At 42.2% G+C, this 26,445-nt stretch overlaps 2 long non-coding RNA genes across 5 annotated transcripts; one reads left to right on the forward strand and one right to left on the reverse strand.

Annotated features, from left to right (window-relative positions):
* Positions 1-4,566: 4,566 nt before the first annotated feature.
* On the reverse strand, positions 4,567-10,071 carry LOC119874147. The gene is made up of 4 exons (XR_005367567.1): positions 9,931-10,071; positions 9,432-9,723; positions 7,866-8,625; positions 4,567-7,507 (listed from the first exon to the last, which is right to left on the reverse strand). It is a non-coding gene; the product is annotated as an uncharacterized LOC119874147 (long non-coding RNA).
* Positions 9,450-26,445, forward strand: LOC119874146. 4 transcript variants are annotated; one of them, XR_005367564.1, is made up of 4 exons: positions 9,450-9,732; positions 20,114-20,312; positions 22,627-22,797; positions 24,662-26,445. It is a non-coding gene; the product is annotated as an uncharacterized LOC119874146 (long non-coding RNA). The 4 variants fall into 4 exon arrangements; XR_005367566.1 differs by lacking the exon at positions 20,114-20,312 and having other exon boundaries at positions 9,452-9,732; positions 22,627-22,810; XR_005367563.1 differs by lacking the exon at positions 20,114-20,312 and having other exon boundaries at positions 9,454-9,732.

A 26,445-nucleotide genomic window follows, 5' to 3' on the forward strand; every position in this document is an offset into this window, starting at 1 on the left:
TAGTGCAATTTCTGGATTGCAGGGTAGCTCTATTTTCAACTTTTTGAGGAACCTCCATACTGTTTTCCAGAGTGGCTGCACCAGCTTGCATTCCTACCAACAGTGAAGAGGGCTCCCCTTTCTCCATATCCTTGCTTGGCCCGTTGATTAATGGGAGTTGTTTGGTTTTAATTGTAGGAGTATTTTATTTATTAGTTTATTTATTTGAGAAAGAGAGAGCATGTGTGAAATAGCAAGAGCACAAGGGAGAGCAGCAGAGGGAGAGGCAGAGTGAGAGAGAGAAGCAGACTCCCTGTTCAGAAGGGAGCTCCCTTCTGGATGTTCAGAAGGGAGGGATCCTGATGGGGGCTCCTCACGGGGCTCCATCCCAGGACCCTGAGATCATGACTTGAGCAGAAGGCAGATGTTTAATCAATTGAGCCAGGCAAGCATCCCTAATTGTAGGAGTATTTTGTATATTTTTGGATGACTTTCAATTTTTAAAAACTTTCTAAAAAACTTTTTGCACAGGGAACCCTGGGTGGCGCAGTGGTTTGGCGCCTGCCTTTGGCCCAGGGCATGATCCTGGAGACCCGGGATCGAATCCCACATCGGGCTCCCGGTGCATGGAGCCTGCTTCTCCCTCTGCCTGTGTCTCTGCCTCTCTCTCTCTCTCTGTGTGTGACTACCATAAATAAATAAAAATTAAAAAAAAAAAAACTTTTTGCACAGAAAATGCCTACAATTCAAGAATACTGTTTACATTTGGATTGGGATTTTGGAGATTTCTTAGTTTTTTTTTTAATTTTGAAATGGCATATCTCAAAGGATCCTAGATGTTTGCGTCTGGAGTTAGAACAGCATCACAGGCTGAATGTAAAGGCAGAATAAATATGCAAAGCTAAGCAAGAGAGTTAGTCTCTTAGCCCATCTCTGCCCCTCCAGCCCTCCGCCATGGTCACTTCACAAATCAGAGTGGGAAAACTCTAGTAGAGAGAATTTGCATCTGGGAATAGTGACAAGGGCCATCACTTCATATATATTACAAAGTTATTTTGGTTTTACTGAGAACATCCTCAGAAAAAATTTCTACAAAGGGTAGGCAGTGGAAATCATACTTTCTTACCAAAAATGAACTGTGACAATTAACAGGACAGTTTTCAAAAAGCTGCTTCAATGTGATCTGAGCACTCTGTCAGAGGCTGCTAGTCACCTATAAACACCTCTCTCTTCTTTCCTACTAACAGAAACACATTTTTTAAAAAAGATTTTATTTATTTATCCATGAGAAACACAGAGAGAGAGGCAGTGGGAGAAGCAGGCTCCACACAGGGAGCCTGATGTGGGACTTGATCCCCAGACTCCAGGATCACGCCCCAGGCTGATGGCAGACGCTCAACCGCTGAGCCACCCAGGCGTCCCAGTACAGATAATCTAAATAAATTTATTATTTAATATTTAAATAAATTTAATTATTTATTATTTAATATACTATTATATTTAGATTATATTAAATTTAATATAATATTATTTAAATTTTTTTTTCCAAAAAAAAAAGTAATTGTCTACTTTTGGGTGTGGGCTGATGAGAAAATAGGGAATAAAGTAAATGAGACCTTGCTTAACTAATGGTGACAAGAGACCTCAAATGGAGTATAATTTGCACACCCTTTACTTCTAAGGTTCAAAAAACTTCCAGCTCACATCACATACATTTTTGATTAAACATCTACTCACTGGCTTGAGTTAAGTCCTTGGTTTTCAGATTTACTAAATAACTTTTGGCTACATTTTAAAATAAAAGGATCCTTAAGAGATAAAGACTAGTCACATTTCAGGCTCACATATATGTATCCATTGCAAAGGCAGCTCAAAAAACACTTGAGCCAGCACAGTAAAACTAAATGAAGTAGGTAGGGCCTTCCAGGATCCCTCCTTTAAGGGGAAAATGTTGAAACACACACATTTAAAAAGGAAGCAATGCAGCTTCCTGTTGTGTGCACTCCCTTCTCTCCCTTTCCTTCTTGCACGGCTCTCCACACTCTGTATATAAGAATATTTCAAGAACTAAAACACACACACACACACACTAAGCTGTCTTTTGAATACAGCTAAAGTTAAAATGTGTATGTAACAATCCAAATTGGCAAAATTCAAACTAAACTAAAACTGTAACAGGAGAGTGGCTCTGTAGATACTAGCATATTGATGCCACCCAGTGAAATTCAATAATGCCCACATCTGACTCACTTACACATAAATTCATGAGGGAAAGAATTTTTATCTTTTCTGTTCATTGATGATCTCAAGCATCTAGAACAGGATGTGGCACATAGGAGGTGTGGGGGAAAAATTTTTTTGGAAGGACTACATAGCAATAAACAAAGTCTCTGCTTGAAGTAAAGGGTATTGAATAAGTTCCCACTAATCTGTGTACTCATCTAAGTGTATAAAGTGAATACAAATCTTATCAATCAAATACTTAGATGTTACAAACACATGGATTTTCCCCACACAAGGCAATGAGATGTAAATTATGGGGGTGGGGGAAAGATGACGAGGCAGCATGTACACATGATGGACAACTGTGAGGATATTCAGGTGCCAGACCATGGGGATGAGAACAGGCACTCAGGACCCAAAGAGTGGAAGGAAAGACAAGATTAATCACTTGCAAACTCACGCACCTCAGGCTAGATTTAAAGGTGAGGATCAGAAGACCCCGATGTGCGTGATTTGGGCTTTGTCTTTGATGTAACTTGGAAAGCTGTGATATAGACAATCTTATTCAAACATCTTCAAATCTGTATTAACAGGCTACCACGTAGCTTGCTGATACGGGTTATTAAGATCAATGTCCCTTTTTTTAAATTCTATGATATAATTTGACTTTCTATATCCTTTTTATAGGGAAATGATGTGTGCCCAACTTGCAGAAATAGTCTTGTTCGCTTGCCAGATTTATTTCTCATTGTAAATTCACATGCTGGCTAATTATAACAGCTTGGAAGTTACATAAATGTCCAACAATAGGGAATTGGTTAAGAATAAAATTCATTATAGTGCATATGTATAAGACAACGCAGCCATTAAAAAACATGATGTAAAAGTAGATTATTGCAACAGGAAAATATCCACAAATAGAGGGCATATAAAAAATCAGGTTATAAAACAGATGCATCAAATAATCCCAGCTGTTTAAAAAACCTACTCAAGAGGGAAAAAAAAACCTGGTAGAATTTTACTAAGCATAGGGTTATGTATGCCTTAGGGTACAATTAGAGATTATCTGTTTTATTCTGTAGTTTTATAAATTTAGGTCTTATTTTTCTGTATTTTCCAAATTTTCTATAACTGAACAATAATTACTTCTGTAATCAGAAAATAAGCAGCAATAATTTCTCAATTTTCACTCATATGACCTTAGGGAAGTTAATCAGCGTGTCTGTGCTGGTTTTTTTACCTGTAAATGGGGACAAAAGCACCCCAGCCCTTAGATTACTAGAACACGTAAACCCTTATAACAGTCCCTGGCAAGTGGAAATTGCTTAGTAAAGGTTGGCTATTGGCTCTGAAATTCTTGCGAGTACGGGGTTATGTGCTTGAGGACCAGGCCTGTCTCACCTGTGGGGACTCTCCTTGTAAAGTCAGCCTAAGAAGCCCATAGGTGCTTTCAGCTCTTTCTACTAACAGCTAACAGAGGTAGAAAGGGAAATTGAGGGCTGAGCTCACAAATTCCCCAGTCTCTAGGCACCAGGGAAGAAATGTAAATGTGAGTGAAGCAGCTGGGAATCTGACAAGGGGGGGGGGACCCTATGGCTCCCCAGAGAGGGTAAGACTCCCCAAAAGTAGCTCAATTCAGCTTATTTAATTTAATTTTATTTATTTTAATATATTTTTTTTAGTTTTTATTTATTTATGATAGTCACACAGAGAGAGAGAGAGGCAGAGACACAGGCAGAGGGAGAAGCAGGCTCCATGCACCGGGAGCCCAACATGGGATTTGATCCCAGGTCTCCAGGATCGCGCCCTGGGCCAAAGGCAGGTGCCAAACCGCTGCGCCACCTAGGGATCCCAGCTTATTTATTTTATATACACATATGTATTTTAAAAGATTTTATTTATTTATTCATGAGATGCATACACACACACACACAGAGGCAGAGACATAGGCAGAGGGAGAAGCAGGCTCCATGCACGGAGCCTGATGTGGGACTCAATCCCGGGACTCTGGGATCACACCCTGAGCTGAAGGTGGGTGCTCAATGGCTGAGCCACCCAGGCGTCCCTACATATATATTTTAAAGATTTATTTGAGAGGAAGCACACAAGGTGAGGAGAGGATAGAGGGAGAGGGAGGAAGAAACTCAAGCAGACTCTGTGCTGAGCAAGGAGGCTGATCCCACAACCCATGAGATCACAACCTGAGTCAAAATCGAGTTGTACGCTCAACCAACTGCACCACCCAGACACTGTATTTATTTTTTAAAGATTTTCTGTGTGTGTGTGAGAGAGGGGGAGAGAGAGTATGTGGGGGGAGGGGGGGCAGAGGGAAAGAGAGAATCTCCATCAGCCTCCATGCCCAGCTTGGAGGGCCCGTTCTCACAACCCTGAGATCATGACCTGAGCTGAAATCAAGAGCCAGACACTTAACTGACCCACCCAGGTACCCCTAAACATTTCATTTTTAAGTAATCTCTACACCCACCTGAGGGCTCGAGTTCACAACCCCGATATCTAGCGTTGCATGCTCTGCTGCCTGACCCAGCCAGGTGCCCCAGTTCAGCTTATTTTAAAAGCCTGCACTGGCCCAACAGCACATCTGCCCTGGAGCTGCCTGAACCGTGCATTAAAAAGTATCCACAGAAGGTGCACCTGGTGGCTCAGTGGTTGAACGTCTGCTTTGGGCTCAGCTCATGATCCCAGGGTCCTGGGACTGAATCCCACATCAGGCTCCCCATGGCACGCTCTGTGTCTCATGAATAAATAAAATGTTCCAACAACAACAAAAAAGTCTCACAGAAAAGAATTTAAAGTGATGGGGATTTTAGAGGTTGTTAATAAGCCACTCCAGTCAATGCTTCATTCTCTTTAGGGTGTTTATGACTGGGTTTCAAATATTTGTCAGTGTTCCCTCAGGGAGGAAGTTGTTAAAGCACACAGCAACCTACAGTTCCCATACTCACATGCCAGAGGCTGTATTAATGATGGAAACCAACTGTATGACCTACCTGTGGTGAGAGAGATTCCAAAGCTTGCCTGTTGAGGGGTCTGAAGGCAAGTCAGTCTGACTGATTCCGGCCTGAACGACTGAAGAGGTAATTCAGAGAGTAGGAACTAATCCTTCAGCAAATGTGAGCTGCCTTAGAACTCCAGGGACCATATAATTTGTTGTCACAATGGGGATACTTCTTACCTCTGAGAGTGGAAGGGAATGCTATTAATAATTACACCAGGACACTGGGTCTTGACTGGAAATGCCTCAAACAAACTGGGATATGCGGCTACCCAGTTAAAATCAAAGCATTCCCTGAGGCCTTGGGTAAATTCCAGCTCTTCACCTGAAAACCATCTACTTACGTGGCAGGAAGAAACCACTCTTTTCAAACCACTGTTTACTAGAAAATAATCCAGAAGACCTATTTCAAGGGCTTACTACCCACAAGAGTTTGGGATCTTCATCTCTGAAATCCCTGGACTGAAAGCAGAGAGGCTTTACAACCAGGATGAGGGCCCAGCTTCCCAGAGCTGATAGAGTGAAAAGTGTTTCAGAAGGAAAGGCAGGAAAGGTTAGTTGATCTCTCAGTCCCTGGTCCTCCAGAGATCCCTGACACCACCCCAGCCTCAGTGAGGAGGGGAGGGAGGGAGCTATTCTGAGTAGCAGCTCCATCTGAACTCAGCAGGGTCAGAGTCTATGCCACCAGTGAACCTCTGTTCCCCTTTTCCCACTGGACTCCAGGGGTTACAGCCGCAATATAATGTCAGAAGCCACAGATACAATAATGACAGGAGGCCATGATTTCAGGCCAAAGACCACGTCCATAGCTGACACCAGATGGGACTTAAATTTGATGCATGTTCTACCAAACAAGTGTCTTCTGCATTCTACAGATGGAAAACGGACTCCTTTACATTCCCATGGTCTTTTTGACAATTATCCTACCCAGCCCTTTTCCTATGTTGTGAATTTTTAGCTTCTTAAATTTGCCTCTCTCTTCCCTCCTCCTGTACTAATTAACAGAATCCCAAGTCTGGCTTTGAAACTACAGAACTTCCCAACTACCGGTGAAAAAAGTCTCAGCGAAATCGGGAGGAAAAAATATTTCTCTCTTCTACAGCTGCAGAAAAGCAAGCACCATACAATGTCCCGAAAGTGTTCTTGCTGAGGTTATTTTTAAGGAGTCTTTCAAACTCCTGGACTTCAGACACTTACTACATCCTGGGAAAGTGATCTTCAAAGTCTGTAAATTTTAAAGAATTTAATATCGACGATTCTGATTGGTTACTTCATTTGTAATCCTGAGGGGCACCTGGGTGGCACAGTCAGTTGAGTGTCCAACACTAGATTTCAGCTCCGATAGTGATCTTAGGGTCATGAAATCGAGCCCCACATCAGGCTCTATGCTCAGCTCAGAGTCTGCTTGATATTCTATCTCCCTCTGCCCCTCCCCCCACTTGCACACATTCGATCTCTCTAAATAAATAAAATCTTTAAAATGATAATAATAATAATTTGTAGTCCCAGTAGCACTATTTCAATAGATATGGTAGGTTTTTTTGGAAGGTGTGATTTTTTCATTCTTAAGCCAGGAAGAGGTTCATTACTAGCAACTTTGTCTATTCATAAGAGCATGGAGATAAAAAGGAATAAAAACAGTGGCTTTATTGGATTTTGTTTTTAAAGAGAATTTGACAATCAAATGTTTAAATTAATTTTATCAGCAATAAAGCACCAACTGTTTCAATGTCTGATGGTTGAAGTTATTCTTTTTGCTTTTAGCAAATCTGTAAGAGGACTGACCCAAGCTGTCTGAGTCATAGGGAGTGCATCAATCCTACACTGGGGCCAGGTATCAAGCCCCAGCAACCAGAAGTTGAACAGGAATGGGCTCTTGGCCCTTCAAGCAACCAGGAAAGGTCTTCACCTTCTATAGGCAAAACAGTCTGTCCTCTTCCTGTTCACTGGGATGAGAAGTCCCAGTAATTTCACTAAGAGGACAGAGGTGAGGAAGGAGGGTTGGAGGTCCCACTGCCATCACCGAGACCTTTTCTCAGTCCAAAGTCAGAATAGGGGCCAGATTCAGATTGGTGCTTATTTGAACATGAGGGTTCTGAGAATTTGAGGGGGTCCAGATCCAAACTCCCATTCTCTACTCTGCCTCCATTTCCAAAGAAAAATGAAAATGCAGATTCTAAATAGAACACATAAAAACTGTAAGTGCTATGAATACCTGGCTGGCTCAGTCAGCAGAGCATGTGCTCTTGATCTCACGGTCCTGAGTTTGCGCCCCATGTTGGGCATAGGTTACTTAAAAAAAAAAAAAAAGTTAATTAACAACATATGAAAAGAAAACCTTTAAATGCTACTACACTCTGCTCACTTAGAAATCTTAAATCCACTGGGACCTGAGGAGGGTGGGAAGAAATCCATCTTAAGTCTTCCTTCATAGTGACTCTGAACCAGAGTTCAGTGCTGAGGGAAAAGGCTTGGATAGTCATTGGTAATAGTAAAATAAACCAAACTATATAAATAAAATAAAATAAACCAGGAGGAGAAAATTAACTGGGATGAACCTAATTCTTAACAAGCCTTTAGAATTACTACTATAATGGGTATAAGTTGAAGGCAGACAAGACAGGGGTCCCAAAGGCCTTCTTGCACGTACCTGGCTATGGTTTTGTCCAGTCCAGATACACAAGGCTTCCCCACTTTCCAAATAGCTTACTGCTTCAGTTTTATAGACTGAAAATCCTATTTATGGGCAAGGAAAAGGGTCAGCATGTTAAGGAATCAGGGTATGAGGGCAACTCTGCTGACGAACCCCCTAATTTCATGGCTCCAGGCAGGCAAACTGTCCTCCTCCTTGCTCCTGCCCCTTGGCTCCTTCTCACTGGCTCCAGATATTCCATTTGCTTCCTTCTTTCCTATCTTTCCATGACCAACTGTAGACTTCCCAGCTTCCCACTATCTTGCTGTCCTTGCTAACCTAAAATAAGCTTCTCAGATGAAGGTTTTTCTGCTGATCACCAGAGAAATACAGAAAATGGGTAGAAAGCCTGGGCTATGTTTCTGGCATTCCAGATACCCTGGGAATCTCTTTTCTGCCACTTTTTCATATCAAGGTTGGATTTCAACTCCATCCATTAGTACATACTTTTTCCAACATTTATACTGGGGGACTTCTTTTGTAACTACGAAATATGGGGGTGGGGGTGGGGGCTGAGAAACTCCAGATGCGAATCTTTCACCTTAATAGCCCTCCAAATTTAATCTAATTAAATCATTCTGATGACAGAGGATTATAGTGATAAAAGGAACTAAAGACCGATTCCCTGTATTCGAGAGAAGTTGGAGAAATATGCTCTGAGGGGCATAACATACTCTGAGGCTGGGATGGACCTGGCAGGCAAATCCTTTTTGTGCCTCTGGAATGAAAAAAAAGACAGTGGCAGTGGGCAGCTGCCCTAGAAACCTACGGGTCAGTCCCAGGCCTGGGACCCTGACCCGTGGAGTGCTTACACAGAACTCCAGCTGTGAGAAAGGTAAGAACTGACAAAGCTCAGAAGATTGTCAACTTTCGGGGCGCCTAGGTGGCTCGGTACATTAAGCATCCGTCTGTGGATTTGGCTCAGGTCATGATGTCACAGCTCATGAGGCCAAGCCCCAGCGGGTGCTTGGGGCTCAGTGGGGGCACGCTTGGATACTCTCTCCCTCTGCCCCTTTCCCACTCGTGCTCTCTTCCTCTCTCTCTTTTTTTTTTTTTAATATTTTTATTTTTTATTTTTATTTATTTATGATAGTCACAGAGAGAGAAAGAGAGAGAGAGAGAGAGAGAGAGGCAGAGACACAGGCAGAGGGAGAAGCAGGCTCCATGCACCGGGAGCCCGATGTGGGACTCGATCCCGGGTCTCCAGGATCGTGCCCTGGGCCAAAGGCAGGCGCCAAACCGCTGCGCCACCCAGGGATCCCTCTCTTCCTCTCTCTCAAATGAATCGAAAGGAAAGAAAGGAAAGAAAGGAAAGAAAGGAAAGAAAGGAAAGTAAAGGAAAGAAAGAAAGAAAGAAAGAAAGAAAGAAAGAAAGAAAGAAAGAAAGAAAGAAAGAAAGAAAAAAAAAGAAAGGAAAGAAAGAAAGAAAAAAGAAAGAAAGAAAAAGAAAGAAAGAAAAGAAAAGAAAAGAAAAGAAAAGAAAAGAAAAGAAAAGAAAAGAAAAGACAAGACCAAAATAACAACCAAAAACAGAAGAAGGTTGAGCTCTGCTATCCAGAAAGTTCTGGAAGCTCTCCAGACCCTGAAGCGTTCCACAACATTGGAAACGGAAAATGCCGAAAATGCCGAGAGAGGTCCACAGTTAGTGAGAAGCCGCAATGAGGCCTTCCAGTCGCACTGCCTGGGGGCCACAGGGGTGTCCTGACCCGGCGCCCCCGCCCCGGCGTGTCCGTGTCAAAGGCCTTCCCAGGCCAGTCCAGGTGACTCCACCCTTGGTCTCTGAAGCCCACGTCCGCATCATCGAAGGTCACGGCCCCTGCAACAGGTTGGTCCGCTATGGCCCGGGTCGTACCAACACTTGCTCCTCGAAGGGGAAGGAGGCCTGGGAACTCGAGGGGACGGAGGTCCGGCGGCGGGCGCGGGGAGCGGAGGGGCGCCGAGGGGGGCAGGCCCCGACCACCGACCACAGACCACCGACCACCCGGGCATGACCCCCGCCCGAGGCCTCGGAACCCGCACTTACTGCGCTGGGGCCACGCTGCACCGCCAAGGCGAGGTAACGGGAGAACAGAGGGCAAAGCGCAGGACGCGCGCCCCCCGCAGCACAGCACTCTTCGCGCCGACCCTCAGCCGCCGGGTCACCGCGGCTCGCCCGCGCGCCCGCCGGCCCTCGGCCCCGCCCCTGCCCACCGCGGCCTCTCTAGGCTGCGCGGAGGACCTCGCCCCTCGCTCTCGGTGGGCCGCTCCCTGGGACGTGGGTAGCGGGGCGGCCTGGGACCGCCAACACCGCCCGGGAGGGTCCTGGGCGCTTGGCCTTCCACTCCTCACGTTTTACGCCAGTCATCTTTAAAACTCCCTTCCCCCCATTCTCTTTCCAACTAAAGAGAGAGAGGGGGGCGCCTGGGTGGCTCAGTGGTTGAGCGTCTGCCTTCCGCTCAGGTCATGATCCCGGGGTCCCGAGATCGAGTCCCGCATCGGGCTCCCCACAGGGAGCCTGCTTCTCCCTCTGCCTGTGTCTCTGCCTCTCTCTGTGTCTCTCATGAATGAATAAATAAAATCTTTTAAAAAGAGAGAGGGAGAGAAAAGCCTGTGGCACACCAAATATATGGAAATAATTACTGTTAACATTTTAGAGAATTTTACTCCTATAATTTTCTACATATAGTTTGATATTTTTGTGTTTCTGTCGTCTCCAACTTCCCCACTTGATTTTGTCATATAAGCACTCTCTCCCCCCATATTGTGACCCCCGTTGTGATACTCTTAACTGGATTATCATCGTGGATTCATTCTATATCAAATCACTCAAACTGAGCCCAGGAAACCAGCCTTCCACTGAATGGCACACCTAGTGGCATCTCAGCCTGTCCTCGGGGAAGTGCTATGAAGTTCACCACTGTTTATCTCTGAGGAGGACTGTACTTTTGTTACACAGCCCCTTTCTGTAATCACTCAAAAGAAGACATTTTTATGGTCTTGCTATCAAGAAAAGTTTAATAGAGCAACTGGTTAGTTTTGGCCTATGGACTCAGGGAGTTTTGAATTTGAGTTGAGTAGGCTATTAGAAAGCTAGCCAGGGAGAGGCCTGGGTGACTGAGTCCGTTAAGTGTTTGCCTTCCATTCAGGTCATGATCTCAGGGTCCTGGGATTGAGGGGCTCCCTGCTCAGTGGGGAGCCTGTTTCTCCCTCTCCTTCTGCCTGCTGCTCCTCCTGCTTGTGCTCTCTCATTCTTTCTGTCAAATAAATAAATAAAATCTTAAAAAAAAAAAAAAAAAAGAAAGAGAGGGATGGCTGGGTTGCTCAGCGGTTTAGCGCCTGCCTTTGGCCCAGGGCATGATCCTGGAGACCCCGGATCAAGTCCCACATTGGGCTCCCTGCATGGAGCCTGCTTCTTCCTCTGCCTGTGTCTCTGCCTCTCTCTCTGTGTCTCTCATGAATAAATAAATACAATCTTAAAAAAGAGAGAGAGGGCAGCCCAGGTGGCTCAGCGGTTTAGCACTGCCTTCAGCCCAGGGCCTGATCCTGGAGACCAGGGATTGAGTCCCACATCAGGCTCCTTGCTCAGAGCCTGCTTCTCCCTCTGCCTCTCTCTCTCTCTCTCTCATAAATAAATAAAATCTTAAAAAGAGGGAGAGAGAGAGAAAGCTAACTACAAATTTTACCTAACGATTAAGGGGACCAGTAAATGCAAGGGTAACTTTTTACCCAAATCTATTCTCAGAATTCAACCTGCTGCCATGTTTCTTTTTCTTTTTTTTTTTTAAAGATTTTATTTATTTATTCATAGACACACACACACACACACACACACACACACACACACACAGAGGAGGCAGAGACACAGGCAGAGGGAGAAGCAGACTCCACACAGGGAGCCCAACGTGGGACTTGATCCTGGGTCTCCAGGATCACACCCAGGGTTGCAGGTGGCGCTAAACCACTGTGCCACTGGGGCTGCCCTGCTGCCATGTTTCTATAGATAACATTCTTGCCTGGCATAACAATATGGTTTAGTTATTTTGCAGAGACTCAGGTTTCAGTAGAAACCCATCAGAACAAGTTAGGACCCCCAACCTTCTCTTGGAGCATGCACCAATGTCTGATGGATGAATATTTGATATAGAAGGGCCTAAAACCCTACCCTGGAATCATACCAAGTGGGCTATTTTCTCATCATGAGTCATATGAAGAGGCAAGCAGAAGATCTGTGAAGATGCTGACAGTGAGATCACTTCAACCCTTCCCTTACTTATTTATTTATTTATTTATTTATTTATTTATTTATTTATTTATTTATAAATTTTATTTATTTATTCACGAGAGACACACAGAGAAAAAGAGAGGCAGAGACCCAGACAGAGGGAGAAGCAGGCTCCATGCAGGGAGGGAGCCTGACATGGGACTCAATCCCAGGTCCCCAGGACCACACCCTGGGCTGAAGGTGGCGCTAAACTGCTGAGCCACCTGGGCTGCCCCCTTCCCTTATTTATGAACTCCCTTTATGTGATTTTTTCTTTAATTTTTTTTTCATTTATTTATGATAGTCACACAGAGAGAGAGAGGCAGAGACACAGGCAGAGGGAGAAAGGGAGAAGCAGGCTCCATGCACCGGGAGCCTGACGTGGGATTCGATCCGGGGTCTCCAGGATCGCGCCCTGGGCCAAAGGCAGGCGCTAAACCGCTGCGCCACCCAGGGATCCCCTCCTTTATGTGATTGTAAAATCATGTAGCTCCTCTTCCCTATACCCAGGTCCTTTTTCATTTACCTTTAAATATCCCTGACTCTTCCCCCTTGAAGAGAGGATTTTGAGGGTTGAGTTCCCTTCTCCTTTGCCTTTTTTTTTCTTTTCTTTTCTTTTCTTTTCTTTTCTTTTCTTTTCTTTTCTTTTCTTTTCTTTTCTTTTCTTTTCTTTTCTTTCTTTCTTTTCTTTTCTTTCTTTTTTTTTTTTTTTCAGATAAGCTCAATGCCAAACCTGGGGCCCCAACTCATGATCCTAGGATCAAAAGTCACAGTCTCCACTGACTGAGCCAGCCAGTCTCCCCTCCTTTGGCTGCCTCTTGAATAAACTCTCTTCTTGCTGCATACTTGATATCTCAGTGATTGGCTCTGCTGTACTTTAGTCATATGAACTTGGATTGGTCACAAATTTGGTGAGCCAGCCAGGAGCTCTTTGATCTTGGTTCCACTGCACCAGCCTATTAAAGGGAGTCTGGTGAGGAGTCCAAGAAGCCACATAGGCTCTTTGTCCTGGGGCCACACCCCAATTTGACTCCACTGACCTCAGGCGCTTAATTTAACTCTTCTGGGAAGGAAATCCCTTTGGTTTCCGTATAGACAGACATCCCTTTAGTGAGTAACTCAGTACAAGTGACCAAATTCTTTCTTCCTCTCATTTGGTGGAATGAATAGGGGGTTTGGCTTTAGATCTCTTGGCCTTTTTCTTGTTTACTTAAGAAAAGGTTGACTAGCAAACCATTTACTCAGTTGGTAAAGCCCCAACTTTTAGAATGAAACTAGTGAATCTTTGTTCACAGAGGTACTCTTGGCCTCATTTGTTCCTGCAGTTTGTGGTGTATTTGAATAAAACTGGCTGTGTTCTAATTGGGAAATGGGGAATGACAATTTGATCACTGCATGCAGCCCTTTGGATTATATTCTCAAAAATTGGACAATGTTTAGTTGTGAACCTATGAAAAGGAAAAAAAATGATCTTTTGCAACACTGCTTGACTACAATATTCATTAGACTCTGGAAAAAAATAGCCAATTAATGGATCCTTAAATTATAATATCATCTTGCAATTAGATTTGCCTTTGTAAAAGGGAAGGTAAATGGGATGTTCAGTCATTTTTTGCTTTTGTATCAAATAAGCCAGCTCAGAAAAGATGTAAAATTCTATTCCAACAAACCAGTAACACTAAAAAGCCCGTGTTGCCTAATCCTCACCAGGGAGAGGAGGATGATTTATTGATTACGTGGATTAAACTCCCCTTCTACTCTATGGGGGGCACCAGAGCTACTGCCTGTCCTCAGCAGTCCCAGTCCCAACAACTTGAACCCCTTACAGAGCCCAAACCATGACCCTTAGCCTCAGGGGGCCAACAGGTAGGAATGATCTCCCCTTCTTATACCCTAACTCAATTTGGTCAAATTGAGCTAGTTCCCAGGGAGGATAATATCTGCTAAGGCAGGTCCCAGTCTGAGGCTTAAATGCAGGGGAAAGGGGGATTTCCTGTAGGGATGATTTGGGTCCACTCTCCACTTTGTGTAACTGGAAAAACAATATGCCTACTTACAGAGATGACCCCAAGAGGATGGAAATTCATTCACATCTATTTTTGTCACCCAGAACCCCACTTTTGCAGATATACAAAATTTGTTAAGTATTCTCCTCACTTCTGAGGAATGACACTTAATACTAAAAAAAAAAAAAAAAAAAAAACTAGGGAAGTTACCTGGCTGCATGCTAAAACCCCCATAACTCCCTAAGAGCTAATGCCATGATGCCTGTTCCTACTGTAAATCCCAACTGGAATGTCAACATTGGAGACCAAGGTAAGTTTGAATACTATTGGTGGTATTTTAGCTAGATTAAGAAAGGGGGTTCCCACACTGTGCAGAAGGTTTTTATTTTGATGTAGTCTCAATAATTTAATTTTAGTTTTATTTCCTTTCCTGAGGAAAATGTATCTAGAAAAATGTTTCTGTGGCTGATATCAAAGAAATTACTGCCTATGTTTTCTTCATGTTTTATAGCTTCAGGTCTCACACTTAGGTCTTTAATCCATTTTGAGTTTGTTTTTGTGTATTGTATAAGAAAGTGGGGGGTGACTGGCTGGCTTGCTGAGTGGAGCATGTGACTCTTGATCTCAGGGTTGTGAGTTAGAGCCCACATTAAGTGTAGAGATTACTTAAAAATAAAATCTTAAAAAAAGAAAGAAAGAAAGAAAGTGATACGGTTTCATTCTGTTGCACGTAGCTATCTAGTTTCCCTAACACCATTTGTTGAAGAGACTTTTCCCATTGTATATTCTTGCCTCCATGGTCATAGATTAATTGACCATATAAGCATGAGTTTAGTTCTAGACTTTCTATTCTGTTCCATTGATCTATATGTCTATTTTTGTGCAGTACTATAATGTTTGATTACTACAGTTTTGTAGTATATCTTGGGATCTGGGATTGTGATACATCCAGCTTTGTTTTTCTTTTTCAAGATTGCTTTGGCTATCTTTTAGGGTCTTGGGTCTTATCTTAGGGTCTTTTGTGGTTTTATACAAATTTTAGGATTTATTTATTCTAGTTCTGTGAAATATGATGTTGGTATTTTGATAGGAGCTCATTAAATCTGCAGATTGCTTTGAGCAGTATGGACATTTCAACAATATTTGTTTTTCCAATCCATGAGCATGGTATAGCTTTGTTTACATTTGTTTGTGTTATCTTCAGTTTCTTTCATCAGTGTTTTATAGTTTTCAGAGTATAGGTCTTTCACCTCCTTGTTTAAGTTTATTCCTGGGTATTTTGTTCTTTTTGGTGCAATTGTAAATGGGATTGTTTTCTTAATTTCTCTCTCTCTTTTTTTAAGATTTTATTTATTTATTCATGAGAGACAGAGAGAGAGAGAGAGAAGCAGAGATATGGGCAGAGGGAGAAGTAGGCCCCATGCAGGGAGACCCATGCGGGACTTGATCCTGGGACTCTGGGATCATGCCTCAGGCTGAAGGCAGGCACTAAACTGTAGAGCCACCCAGGCATCCCATTAATTTCTCTTTTTACTACTTCATTATTCGTGTATAGCAATGCAACTGATTTCTAGGTATTAATGTTGTATCCTGTGACATTACTGAATTAATTTATCAGTTCCTGTATTTTTTTGGTGGAGTCTTTAGGGTTTTCTATATATAGTATCATGTCATCTGAAAATAGTCCAAGTTTTACTTCTTTCTTACCAATCTGGATGCCATTTATTTCTTTTTCTTGTCTGATTGGTGTGGCTAGGAGTTCCAGTACTATGTTGAGTGAAAGTGGTAAGAGTGGACATCCTTGTCTTGTTCCTGACCTGAGAGGGAAAAGATCTCAGGTTTTCACCACTGAGTATGATGTTGGCTATGGATTTTTCATATATGGCCTTTATTGAGGTATGTTACCTCTAAACCTACTTTGTTGAGAGTTTTCATCATGAATGGATGTTTTACTTTGTTTAGTGCTTTTTCTGCATCTATTGCAATGATCAGATGGTTTTTACCCTTTCTCTTGTTAATGTGGTGTATCACATTGATTGATTTGTGAATATTAAACTACTCTTGCATCCCTGGAATAAATACCACTTAATCATGGTGAATGACCTTTTAAATATATTGTTGGATTTAGTTTGCTAATATTTTGTTAAGGATTTTTGTATCTATGTTCATCAGAGATATTGGCCTATAGCTAGCTTCCTTTGTTTTTTTTCTTTCTTTTCTTCTTTCTTTCTTTCTTTCTTTCTTTCTTTCTTTCTTTCTTTCTTTCTTCCTTCCTTCCTTCCTTCCTTCCTTCCTTCCTTCCTTCCTTCCTTCCTTCCTTTTTTCCTTTCTTTCTTTCTTTGCCTTTGTCTGGCTTTTGGGAAAATTCTGGCCTTGTAGAATGAATTTAAAAATTAAACTACACCAAAATAAAAAGCTTTTATACAGTGAAGGAAACCATTAACAAATAAAAAAACTACCTACGGAATGGGAGAAGATATTTGCAAATGATGTATCTGATAAAGGGTTGATACTGAAAACATATAACTTCTTCAACTCTACAATATATATTGAACTTGGGATGCCTGGGTGGCTCAGCGGTTGAACATCTGCCTTCGGCTCAGGGAGTAATCCTGGAGTTCCGAGATTGAGTCCCGCATTGGGCTCCCAGCTTCTCCCTCTGCCTATGTCTCTGCCTCTCTCTTTCTGTGTCTCTCATTAATAAATAAATAAAATCTTTTAAAAAAATATAGAATTTATACAACTCTACACACACAAAGATACACACACAATTCGATTATAAATTGATTTATAAATATAAAGGCAGAAGACCTGAATAAACATTTTTCAAAAGAAGACATACAGATGGCCAACAGATACATGAAAAGATGCTCAACATCACTTATCATCAGGGAAATGCACATCAAAAGCACAATAAGATATCATTTTACACCTGTCAGAATGGCTAAAATCAAAAACAGATGAAATAACAATTGTTGGCAAGGATGTAGAGAAAGAGAAACCCTCATGCACAGTTGGTGGGAATGCAAATCAGTGCAGCCACTGTGGAAAACAGTATGAATGTTCCTCCAAAAATTAAAAATAGAATTACCATACGATCCAGTAATTCCACTACTGGGTATTTACCCAAAGAAAACGAAAACACTAATTCAAAAAGATATATGCACCCCTTTGTTTATTGCAGCATTATTTACAATAGCCAAGATATGGAAGCAAGCCAAATGTCCATCAATAGATGAATAAAGGCACCTGGGTGGTGCAGTTGGTTAAGCAACTAACTCTTGATTTTGGCTCAGATCATGATCTTGGGGTTGTCGGATCAAACCCCACATTGGGCTCCACCCTCAGCAAGGAGTCTGCTTGAGATTCTCTCTTCCTCTTCCACTGCCCCTCCCACTCATGCTCTTTCTCTCTCATAAATATATAAATCTCTAAAAAAAGAAAGAAGATATGATATATTTATACAATAGAATATTACTCAGCCTTAAAAAGAATGACACCAAAGGAAAAAAAAAAGAAAAGAATGACACCTTGCCATTTGCAACTACATAGATGGACCTAGAGGGTATGATGCTAAGTGAAATAGGTAGATTGGTCAGAGAAGGACAAATACCATCTGATTTCACTCATATGTGGAATTTAAAACACAAAGAAAAAAGAGACAAACAAAAAACAAACTTTTTAAAATAGTTTTTCTTTCTTTCTTTTTTTTTTAAGATTTTGTTCATTTATTCATGAGAGACACAGAGAGGGAGAGAGAGAGGCAGAGACACAGGCAGAGGGAGAAGCAGGTTCCATGCAGGGAGCCCGACGTGGGACTTGATCCCAAGTCTCCAGGATCAGGTCCCAGGCTAAAGGCAGCACCAAACCACTGAGCACCTGGGCTGCCCCAAAAAACAAACTCTTAATTAAATACAGAGAACAAACTGGTGGTTGCCAGAGGGGAGGCAGGTGGGGGGATGGGTGAAATAGATGAAGGGAATTAAGAGTGCACTTACCTTGAGGCACCTGACTCAGTTGGTGGAGCATGTGACTCTTGATCTCTGAGTATTGAGTTTGAGCCCCACATTGGGCATAGAGATTACTTGAAATAAATAAAGTTGCGACTAAGTTTTAAAAAAGAGTATATTTATCTTGATGAGCGCTAAAAATGCATAGAATTTCTGAATCATTATATCATACACCTGAAACTAAGAAAACACTGTATATTAATTATACTTGAACAAAAAAAGAAAAAGAAAGGGGGTCCCTAAACAAAGAAGTTTGAGTAAGTTTTAAGAAATAAAGCAATGGGGATCCCTGGGTGGCGCAGCAGTTTAGCGCCTGCCTTTGGCCCAGGGCGCGATCCTGGAGACCTGGGATCAAATCCCACGTCAGGCTCCCGGTGCATGGAGCCTGCTTCTCCCTCTGCCTGTGTCTCTGCCTCTCTCTCTCTCTCTCTCTCTCTCTCTGTGCGACGTCAGGCTCCCGGTGCATGGAGCCTGCTTCTCACTCTGCCTGTGTCTCTGCCTCTCTCTCTCTCTCTCTCTCTCTCTCTCTGTGCGACTATCATAAATAAAAAAAAAAAAAAAAAAAAAAAAAGAAATAAAGCAATGGGTGCCTGGGTGGCTTGTTCAGTTAAGCATCTGACTCTTGATTTTGGCTCAGGTCATGATCTCAGGGAGTCTGCTTGTGATCCTCTCCTGCTGCCCCTCCCATTGCTCGTTGTCTTTCTCTCTCTCTCTCAAATAAATAAATAAATCTTAAAAAAAAAAAAAAAAAAGATAGGGTGCCTGTGTGGCTCGGTCTGTTGAGCTTCTGCCTTCAGCCTGGGTCATGATCCTGGGGTCCTGGGAAGGAGCCCCATCTCCCCATCTCTCTGCTCAGTGGGGAGCCCACTTTTCTCTCTCCCTCTGCCTGCCACTCCCTTGCTTGTGCACATGTTCTCTTTCTTTATCTCTGTGTCAAATGAATAAATTGTTTTAAAAAAAAGAAATAAAGCAAAAACAGAATGAGGAGCCTTCAGACTTTCTTGAAAGGATTTTTGAGATATATAGGAGATATACTGATATGGATCCTGTGGTACCAGAGAATTTAAAAATGATAAATATGACATGGCGGGGGCAAAATATCCTAGACATTCAAAAGAAACTCCAAAGTCTAGAGAGTAGGAATGTCTGTGTCACAATTGGTTGAGATTGCTTTTAATGTTGTTTTGTTTGTTTTTTTAGAGAGGGAAGGTGGGGAGGCAGAGGGAGAGAATCCCAAGCAGACTCTATGCTCAGCACAGAGCCCAGTGTGGGGCTTAATGGAGGACTTAATCCCACGACCTAAGATCATGACCTGAGCTGAAATCAAGAGTCAGATGCCCAACTGACTGAGCCATTCAGGTGGCCCTATCTTTAAAGTTTTTTTTTTTCTTTAAAGTTTTTAACAGACATGTGCAAAAGAGAAAATAGCATAGAAAATGAAACAGCAGGCTACCTTGCTATTTGTTGCCCTAATTCAAGGAAAACCAAGACCAGGCTGAGGACCACAATGAGGATGAGGTGTACCCAGATAAGAAATTTGAGGTTCTTGGGCCCCACAGGATGTCTCAATTTGGGGCTTCAAGGAAGGCCATTGGAAAAAGGAATGCCCCAAGTTCACAAGGTCTCTTAATGGGACAGGACAACAAACTGCCCACCAGATGCCTGAATTGACTGATAGTGACCAAGAATGAAGGAGCTCAGGGGTTCCTTTAAACCCTGAAAAGCTTGTCATCATTTCCTACAAGGAACCCCAGATAACAATGAAGGTGGAAAATGAAGTTACAGACTTTTTTTATTGATATTGGGGACACAGAGTCAGTACTGAACTCCTGGCTCTCTCTGCTATCAGATCAAACCATGGCTGTAGCAAGAGTCTCAGGGAGAAGTGTTGGCTAAAACCTTCTTACAACCACTAGCCTGACAGATGGAACAAATTCACTTTAAACACAGGTTTTTGTATATGCCTGAATGCCCCATTATTTTACTGGGATGTGACCTGTTAACTAAATTTAATGCTGAAGCTACTTCTTCTGTACCTGGTCACCTGGACAAAAAAGTACCCCCAGAGCAAGCTTGTGCCTTTCAAGCAATGTTACTACATGAAGGTGGATAAGTCCTATCAAAGCTTCCTGAAGAAGTTATCCAAAAGGTAAGATCACTTTACACACACACACACACACACACACAAGCTAAGATCAGATGTTTGGGTCAATGGGAAGCTGGGGCGAACAAAGCCGGTGGCACTCATGCATGTTAAACTTCGTGGTGGGTAGAGATTCAGAATCTCAGTACCCACCAAAGGAACAAATGAAAAAAAGAGCATTCAGCCCATTCTCCCTGCCTTTTTGGAATTTGGCCTCATCGGCCTGTGATGATCTCCATACAATTCACCTATCTTTCCTCTACAAAAATCAGGCACTCAAGACTTAAGAGCTATTCATTAACCATATTGCAGACTATATCCACTGGGTGCTACCCAATCTACATACTCTCTTAACAACCTTGTCTGGGGACTTTAGGTGGTTCACTGCTCTGGATCTAAAGGATGCTTTATTTTGCATTTTTCTTGGTTTAGATTTGTGTGAACTGAAGACCACTGAGACCAAGAGTAAGCAACAGTATTGCTGGACAATCCTTCCCCAAGGTTTTAACAACTCCCTCACCATTTTTGGGGAAGTCCTAGCTAAAGATCTGAGAAACCTCTAATTAGAGATGGAGACTCTCCTCCATTACGTGGATGATATATTCATTGCTGAGTAAAACAAAAGAGTCTTCACACTTCAATACTATTTTGACTCTAGACATTTTGGCTGAGGGAGGTTACAAAGTTTCAAGGAAAAAGGCCCAAATCTCACAAAGGCCCAAATCTCCCAATGAAATAGCACAGTTTTGAGTTTTCAAAGAGACAAAGAAATCTGCTCCCTGATAGAAGGGAGGCTCTAGTCTGAGTGGTAGTCCCTACCATGCAGGAGACAATTGTGCAAGAGACAATTGTGCAGCTTGCTTTCTTTCTTTCTTTCTTTCTTTCTTTCTTTCTTTCTTTCTTTCTTCCTTTCTTCTTTCTTTCTCTCTTGATTTTATTTTACTTATTCATGAGAGACACAGAGCGAGAGCCAAAGGCAGAGGAGAAGCAGGCTCCATGCAGGGAGCCGGATGTGGGACTGGATCCCAGGTCTCCGGGATCACGCCCTGGGCTGCAGGCGGCGCTAAACCGCTGCGCCACTGGGGCTGCCCAATTGTGCAGGTTTCTATGAATGACTGGGTTTTGTTGAATTTGGATACCTAACTTTGTTTGACCTGCTAGCTAAACCCCTTTATGAAGCACTTGAGTGCCTGATTTTTGTAGAGGAAAAATAGGTGAATTGTATGGAGATCAATCACGGGCTGAATGAGGCCAAATTCCAAGAAGGCGGAGAGAATGGGCTGAATGCTCCCTTTCGCTTGTTCCTTTGATGGGTACTGAGATTCAGAATCTCTACACCACCATAAAGTTTACTTTATTTTATTATTTTTTAAGATTTTTATTTATTTATTCATAGAGACACAGAGAGAGAGAGGCAGAGACACAGGCAGAGAGAGAAGCAGGCCCAGGGTCTCCAGGATCACGCCTTGGGCTGCAGGCGGCGCTAAACCACTGCGCCACGGGGGCTGCCCTGCCATAAAGTTTAATATGCATGAGTGTCACCAACTTTGCTCGCCCCAGCTTCCCATTGACCCATTGAGTCTTCTTGATTGGACTAGAGAATGTCACAAGACCTTTTGGATTATCAGAGAAAAGTTGTTAACTGCATTGGGCCTCCTGGATATTAAGAATTAGCCTTTTGATCTATCTGTTCATGAATGACAAGGAATTATTACCCTTGGAGTCTTTTTTTTTTTAAGATTTTTAATTTATTTATTCATGAGAGACAGAGAGAGAGGCAGAGGCACAGGCAGAGGGAGAAGCAGGCTCCACGCAGGGAGCCCGATGTGGCACCCAGTCCCGGGAATCCAGGATCATGACCTGGGCTGAAGGGAGGCACTAAACCGCTGACCCACCCAGGTGTCCCATGGCCTTGGAGTCTTAACCCAAAATCTTGGCTGTACTAGAAGATCTGATGCTTATTTCTCAAAGCAATTGGACACTGTTACCAAGGGATGGCCTGTCTGCTTAAGAGCTGCCACTTGTGATCTGGTAAAAGCAGCAGAAAATTTTATTTTGGGCCAACCCATCACTGTCTATACTCCCTCCACTGTGTGCTTCTCTTACTAAAGCAAAAAGAGGAATATTGGTTAACATCTAGAAGACTGGACAAATACCAATCCACTTTACTAGATAACCCCAATGTTACTTTGAAGGCTGTCTTCACTTTAAATCCTGCTACCTTGCTACTTGTTAGTGCAGAAGAACCCATTTATGATTGTATTCAATAGTTGAGCAAGCTTATTCTAGCTGTCTGGACCTAACTGTTGTGCCATTGTAGGATCCTGACATGGAAATGTTTACTGATGGAAACAGCTTCATGGGCCAAGGACAACAGAAAACTGGATATGCAGAGATTACCAGCTAAGGAACTTTGGAGGTGGAAACTCCTCCACCAGATACCTCTGTTCAAAAGGCAGAACCCATTGCCGTAACAAGGGCCCTTTATTTGGTAAGGGAAAAAGGTAACTTTATATATAGATTCAAAATATGCTTTCTCAGTGATTCATGCACATGGGTCCATATGGAAAGAAAGAGAATTATTAACTATAAGAAACAAATTAGACACACCGAAGAAGTTCTAAACTTATCAACTGCAGTAATGAAACTGAGAGAATTATGCTTATAATATAACCAGAACTGGAAGTAGTTCTTTGCCCAGGATATAAGAAGCCTAATAATTATATAGCTCAAAGAAATAATCAGGCTGATCTTGTCACCAAGGTGGCAGCCCATATGAAGTCTCCAAAACCTTCTATGATGCCGTTAGTGCCAGACATAGGCCTAACTAAATGCCAATCCAGATATTCCTTGGAAGACCTAAGAAGAGCTAAGGAATGGGGATTTGGGAACAATGCTGGCACGAAAGTCAGCTAGAAGGGATGCCTGGGTGGCTCAGCGGTTAAAGTGTCTGCCTTTGACTCAGGGCGTGATTCTGGAGTCCTAGGATCGAGCCCCACATCGGGTTCCCTGAGGCCTGCTTGCTTCTCCTCTCTGTCTCTCTCAGAACAAATAAATAAAATCTTAAAAAAAAGTCAGCAGAAATATAGTGAATAAGGAGTATTCCTTATCCCAGAACATCTTATGGAAGAAATAGTCATATTCACCAAAGCACCATTATGAGTGAGATACTACTTTTCAGTGGGTATAAGATATATTGTGAACCCCAAACTCCAGAGAATTATCCAAAAGATAGTCTAGAAATGTGACATTTGTGCTAAGAATAATTCTAGGATTGTGTCCCCACCAGTCCTAAAAGGTATAAAACTAGGGGACACCTGGCTGTCTCTATCAGTAAAACATCCAACTCTTGATCTTGAAGTTGTGAGTTCAAGCCTTATGTTGGGTGTAGACATTACTTTAAATACATACATACATACATACATACATACATAGAACTCAAAAGCACTGAACCTGGAGAGGACCAGCAGATGGTCTTCACCATGATGCGGAGAATAACAGATAATTTCCAATGTTTGCTAGTATTTGTAGACTTTTACACGTTGGGTTAAGCCTTTGCATACTGTTCAGAGAAGTTCTCACAGATTGTCAAAAAACTTTTTAAAAATTTATTTAAGAAATTTCTATACCTAATGTGGGTTTTGAACTCAAGACCCTGAGATTGAGTCACATGCTCTACCAACTGAGCCAGCCATTTGTAATTCTAATTATTGAAGTGTTATGTGTCACAGAAATAACCAGATTTCTTTGTCACCTGCATTATAATGAACTCTCATCAGATCTTTAACCATGGCCATTTTTGAGTCTTATCATTTACGGTTATTGTTTTAATCTGTTGCTCCTGCAAATGTATTTCAGCTTCAGAGAGATTCACAGAAAGGACTCGGCGAATACAAGTTTTTGATACCTTTAAGATCATAAAACTAAGCTGAGTAAGAATTTCCAGAACTAATGGGCTGGATAGTGAATTCTTCTGGTTTCCTCAAATACCTGACTACGACTCTCTAAAACTAAAATTTTTCCCCATTCTCTTGACTTGGAATCATTGAGAACCAAAACTGCCCTTTTTCCTAAAGCCCTGAAAAACTGAAGCTGAACAATTTGAAGTAAATTTTAGAGAAATTGCCACAATGGTCATGTGTAGACAATCTTAGTGCCTGTTACCGTATGGGCCACTCAAGAAGATGACCAGAGACATTCAAACTGCAAATGGGGAAAAACTATCAGATTGCCACTGCCTGCCCTCACTCCATCTGAAGATGCTTGAAGCCTGACATCTAGAAATCTTCTCACTGGCAGCACTCGGGACTCAAACACTGGATTTATAACATTAACCTGTGTTTTTGTTTCCACAGAAATATTTCTTATTGCCTCTTAATATAGGCCTGAGAACCCACCTGCAGGAACCACCTCCTGAGATGACCCAGCTGTTTAACTGAACTGACCTATTCTCAAGACTGAGACTGGTTCATGATGTATGGAGCAGACTTTGTACCTACAGTCCAGAATGAATATGAGGGAACAGTGTTGATTTGTGATGTTTTTGTAAGAAAAAAATCTTGGTCAAAAGAGGGATCTTCTCATTACTCCTAACCAATCCTGGGCTTATCTAGCTAGGTACTGACATTTGGAGAATTGGAGGGGTCTACACACTAGGGAAATTTGGTTACTCCTTTCTCTGTTCACTATTCCAGTGAACTTTTAGACCTTTTATTGAGCGAAAAGGGAATCGACACCAGATAGGGATTACTTGCCTGTTATCAAGAGGCTAGATCTTGGTATTCTTTTGGGAGAACATTTTTAGTTGGCCAACAAAGCTGCTCTTACCATTGTTGCCCAACTTAAAAAGAAAGTAAATTTGTTAGCTAAGGTAGCACTTGATAATCACATTGCTTTGCACTATATTCTTGCAGAACAGGATAGAATGCCATTGCTAGCACAACTCGCTGTGTTTATATTAACGCTTCTGCTGCAGTAAAAACTAAAATCTCCTTTAGATAAAATCAGAGAGCAAGCCACTTGGCCATAGCAAATTTCGCCAGAGGTGCCTGGAAAAAGTGACTGGATTACTGGACTCTTTTTCTGGATTCCCCAAGGGATTAGCAATGTTACAAGGACTACTCAGATTTGGGTTATCTATACTTTTCATTTCATTAATTGTATCTGTACTAATAAGATGTGCTTTCCAATGTTGCTCTAAAATGGCCAAAGAAGAAACTAATGTTTTGGTCATGCAGAATGTACATGTTAAGCCGAATACTAGGGAATACTTCCAACAAAGTGCAAAATTGTTTCATTCCTCAAACCCTAAAACTGCAGGAAGTAGCCAGAGCAGTCATTGTCCCAATTCCTTCAAGACTGAGGAATGATCATAATTCTGGAGGGACTGAAAATGTGCCCCATAGGATTAATGAGGTTAAGACTAATAGGAAATTTAAAGCTTGTTTTTCAGAGGCCTGTCTCTCCCTAATCAGCTATTGTTTCGTTTCAGACCCCACAACAAATCCAGTAACTGTTTCCATTGAGGCTTGGACTGATATAAATGAGGCTCACTGACACCAATGCCCTGCATTCCTTCCCTGTGATAATGAGCCCAAGAACTTATGCAGTATATACTTCCTTTCAGAGATGGGCATAGCCCCTCTTGTCCTACAGTTGACTTCCTGACATCAGGCACCCAATTGTGCCTCGTTTTAATTTTGTATCTCCACCCTAAAGTGAACATGGGATGCGCATGCTCCATCTTTCCTCATGAATAGTCATAAATCTCCCTGTCTTTTGCATCAATGTGTATGTAATCCCACCCCTAAGATTATAAACATTTGTTCTAATTTCACTCAGGGGAGACAGATTTGAACCAACCTCTGTTTCCTCTTTTTGCTGCCTTTCGAATAAATCTTTTCCCTGCTGCGTACTTGATGTTTCAGTGATTGGTTTTGCCATGCATTGGGCAGACAAACTTGGGTTCATTTACAGCATTGGCAATTGGTTGTGTTTAAATCAATTTTCAATTAATTAAAGTTGTAAATTTACAAACAGATTTTCTTAAGTTTTTAAGTTGAACTTGCATAACTTTGATGTTCTATTTAGAAATCTTGTAATTTTCATATAAAAATAAAAGCAATAACTTGTTCCTTGA

This window comes from Canis lupus, chromosome 12 (genome assembly GCF_011100685.1).
Source record: "Canis lupus familiaris isolate Mischka breed German Shepherd chromosome 12, alternate assembly UU_Cfam_GSD_1.0, whole genome shotgun sequence".
NCBI classification, from domain to species: domain Eukaryota; kingdom Metazoa; phylum Chordata; class Mammalia; order Carnivora; family Canidae; genus Canis; species Canis lupus.